This window comes from Globicephala melas, chromosome 1, assembly GCF_963455315.2.
Source record: "Globicephala melas chromosome 1, mGloMel1.2, whole genome shotgun sequence".
Taxonomy (NCBI): Eukaryota; Metazoa; Chordata; class Mammalia; order Artiodactyla; family Delphinidae; genus Globicephala; species Globicephala melas.
The window spans coordinates 129,415,962-129,420,424 of NC_083314.1; the positions used below are offsets into that span (position 1 = coordinate 129,415,962).

General features: G+C 42.4%; 1 pseudogene; it reads left to right on the top strand.

The window, feature by feature from the left end:
- Positions 1 to 1,165: 1,165 nt before the first annotated feature.
- Positions 1,166 to 4,235, top strand: LOC115858249 (zinc finger protein 131 pseudogene; annotated as a pseudogene).
- Positions 4,236 to 4,463: the final 228 nt, after the last annotated feature.

A 4,463-nucleotide genomic window follows, 5' to 3' on the forward strand; every position in this document is an offset into this window, starting at 1 on the left:
TCCCATGATAAGAAAATCTCTTCAGTTTTTTGCAGCTCTTTTGTTTCTGTTTTACCCTCTCCGGAGAATAAATCTAGAAGCCTGCACTGTTCAGTGTGATAGCCAGTAGCTCCATGTGGCTATTTAAATTTAAATTAATCAAAATTAAATGAAATTAAAAATTCAGTTCTCAGTGAAAAATCTCAAAAGAGAAAGGTGTTCCAAGTGACTGCATTCAGCATGTTGATGGATTTCTTTGAGGCCAGCTCACCACTCTTTGGCGTAGCTGCTTACCTCATTCTAATCAACCCCAGTAGAGAAGGGAGTTGGGGGCTGGGGGTAGATCACAGAACACAAAGCAGGGCGGGAGAGGGGAGTGTACTGCCTTAGAGGGAGCAGGGAGACAGTGGCGGGCATTTCTAATATCCTCCATGACTTCATTTGGTTCTCAAGAAAATCCTGGTACATTATGACCCCTGTTTAAGCCCCCTTTTAAAAGATGAAGAAACTGAGACTCTGAGAAGTAAAGTGAGTTGACCAAAGATGCAGAGCTATGAAGTGTAAAGCCACACACACACACACACACACACACACACACACACACACGATTTATAGAATAATCCTTTACGCACTTTCCTACTGAAGGTCTTTGTGCGTTCCTCTGACTTTCAGTGTATAGTACTGAAAGGTCTCCCATAGATGTAGCCGCAGAATCCAGTGCTGTCTTCCCACCCCGGCTTCCTAAGTCAGACTCCTTGCTCTAAGACTGAGGTTACCCACACCCTCCACATTCTAATAAGTATAATTTTCCAGTTTTACATGGTAGCTAGTTTCTTAGTAATTTTTGGGTAGAATTCAGAGAGAAAACTAGGATCCTTTCTTGTCTGGGATTTGGACTTTCTGGAGAGCCCAGGGCAGTGAAGTCTGCCATCGTTTCATAGCTTGAAATTTGCAAAGTTGCCACTCATGACCATTTATTTCTTCCTGGAATCTTTCTTTCCAATGAGGCAGACCTTGGTTATGGCTTTGTGGCGCATAAAACTAGATTTTGCATAAAAGTCACTGAACTGAATGTGTCCACTTTTATAGACCCGGGAACTCTTCATTAAAACAATTAAGTAGCGAGTGCCGGCCCGGTCTGGGCGGGGGAGAAGAGGGCGGGCGGGGGAGGGAGAGGCGACCCGGGAGTCGTAGTGGGCCGCGGGCCGGACCGGGTCCCGGGGCGGCGGGAGCCAGGGCCGGGCCGAAGGGCTTGGCGGGCCGTTAGAGGGCCGCGGCGGCTGTCGGGTCTCCTCCCTTGCCGGACTTGCGCGCCCCGGAGCCCGGAGCCTCCGGCGCTGTGCCCACCCCGCTCCAGCTCGCGTCTCCCGACTCCAATTAGAACAACCCGATGGCCATGGAGGCCGAAGAGACGATGGAATGCCTTCAGGAGTTCCCTGAACATCATAAAATGATCCTGGACCGATTGAATGAACAGCGAGAGCAGGACCGGTTTACTGACATCACCCTGATTGTCGACGGACACCATTTTAAGGCCCACAAGGCTGTTTTGGCTGCTTGCAGCAAGTTCTTTTACAAATTCTTTCAGGAGTTTACTCAGGAACCTTTGGTGGAGATAGAAGGTGTTAGTAAAATGGCCTTTCGTCATTTGATTGAGTTCACATATACAGCAAAATTAATGATACAAGGAGAAGAAGAAGCCAAGGATGTATGGAAAGCAGCAGAGTTTCTACAAATGCTAGAAGCTATCAAAGCCCTTGAAGTCAGGAACAAAGAAAACTCAGCTCCACTAGAGGAAACTACCACAGGAAAAAGTGAAGCAAAAAAAAGAAAGATTGCAGAAACTTCAAATGTTATCACTGAGTCATTGCCGTCTGCAGAATCTGAACCTGTTGAAATCGAGGTGGAGATTGCTGAAGGCACAATCGAAGTGGAAGATGAAGGCATTGAAACGTTAGAGGATGTGGCTACTGCCAGGCAGTCCATAAAGTATATTCAGAGCACAGGTTCCTCTGATGATTCCGCTCTGGCATTATTGGCAGATATCACCAGCAAGTACCGTCAAGGTGATAGAAAAGGGCAGATTAAAGATGAAGATGGCTGTGCCTCTGACCCCACAAGCAAACAGGAACACATGAAATCACACTCCACTGAGAGTTTCAAGTGTGAAATATGCAATAAAAGGTATCTTCGGGAGAGCGCATGGAAACAGCACCTCAATTGTTACCACCTTGAAGAAGGTGGAGTCAGTAAGAAGCAAAGAACTGGGAAAAAAATTCACATATGTCAGTACTGTGAGAAACAGTTTGACCACTTTGGACATTTTAAAGAGCATCTTCGAAAGCATACAGGTGAAAAACCTTTTGAATGTCCAAATTGTCATGAACGATTTGCTAGAAATAGCACCCTCAAATGTCACCTGACTGCATGCCAAACTGGAGTGGGGGCAAAAAAGGGAAGAAAGAAGCTTTATGAATGTCAGGTCTGTAATAGTGTGTTTAACAGCTGGGACCAGTTCAAAGATCACTTGGTAATACACACTGGAGATAAACCCAACCATTGTACTTTGTGTGACTTGTGGTTTATGCAAGGAAATGAATTAAGGAGGCATCTCAGTGATGCTCATAATATTTCAGAGCGTCTAGTAACTGAAGAAGTTCTTTCAGTAGAAACACGTGTGCAAACTGAACCTGTGACATCAATGACTATTATAGAACAAGTTGGGAAGGTGCACGTGTTACCATTGCTTCAGGTTCAAGTGGATTCGGCACAAGTGACTGTGGAACAGGTCCACCCAGATCTGCTCCAGGACAGCCAAGTGCACGATTCACATATGAACGAGCTTCCAGAACAGGTCCAGGTAAGTTATCTAGAAGTGGGTCGAATTCAGACTGAAGAAGGTACCGAAGTACATGTAGAGGAGCTGCACATTGAACGGGTAAATCAGATGCCAATGGAAGTACAAACTGAGCTTCTAGAAGCAGACTTGGATCAAGTGACCCCTGAAATCATGAACCAAGAGGAGAGAGAGCCTACCCAAGCAGATGTTGCTGAGGCGGCCAGAGAAGATCACGAAGATGCTGAGGGTTTAGAGACCAAATCAACAGTGGATTCCCAAGTTGAAAAGTCAGAAAATGAGAACAGAACACCTATGCCAGTTTTAGAATGAAATAACAAATGAATATATTTTTAAATTTATGTGTTGAGTTTTTGAACTGATGATGGGCAGTGTGACTGTCTTTAAGCTAACAGACATGTGGACCAAAGTTAAGCTCTTTCCTGTTGTGTTGAACTGTTTCTATTGAAACAAACTGATTTTCCCCCACTTGATGCCACAGAGGAGGGATCTTTCCCATAAGTGAATGGGAAGCTTTGAGAAGTATATTTCTGGAAAACTGAAATGGATTATATTCTTATTATATAGTTGGGTACGAATGTATCTATTTTCATTGTGGTAAGGGTTCTCCCTTCTCTCTTTGCCCAGTCATGTCCTTCCTCAAGTTTTTTTTCCCCCATATTGTAAAATCAAACATAAAATCATTAGAATACAAGTTTATGTATTCTAATGCATGTTAGAATATTTGAATATATAGGAAACACAAGGCTGCATGAAGAAAAGTGCATTGTTACTGTGCAGTTAAATTTTGGCTTCTGGCTTTCTTTAGCTTGAACAACACTCTTGTCTACCCTGACAGTCACAGATGTCATCTCTGCAACAGAAACGGTGGTGGTGGTGGCAAATTTCTAGAATGTTTAAAAACCAACCACACCCATGTGCCTTTTCAAATTCAACTAAACTTCTGTAAAGCGCCTCTGGGTCTTTCAGAGTTTGTGTTGCAAGGAGCAATGTAGGTCATGCTATAGCACTCGGTATTTTCCTTACAGTGACAGCTACCGGTTCTTTTTCACTTCAGTTAGATTGAGAAATTTCATTCAGTGGCGGCTGAAGGGCCATTTTCAATTGGGAAAATTCACTTATATCTGTGGTAAACTTTATTTTGATGAAAAGTTGCACTAGTATTTTACCACCAGATGAAAAAAAAGATGAGCATCACTTAAAAATTAATGTATTTAAAAGTACAGAGAAAAAACATGTATATATTAGGCTTTGTTTTGAATGAATCTTTTTCCCCAATCCTTAATGTAAAGATCTTGTGCTATAACTTTTAAAGCCATACAAATAAGAGTGCTAAACTGTGGACTTAAAAGTAGGTGTGTAAATATTTTTAATCAGTATTACTTGGAAAATAAAATATAACAACCACATACAAAAAAAAAAAAACAATTAAGTAGCACAAAAACAAGGAATACTAAACAATGTGAAAGGGCTACACAAAATATAAACACTCAGGTTGGAAGTCTTTTTCCAAAATCCTAAACTATTACCCCTCACATGGATAATAGATATATATATTATCAGATAAACTAATTATGATGATTCAGTAGATCAGAGAAGGAGAAGGACTCCTCAGCCCCTGCCTTTC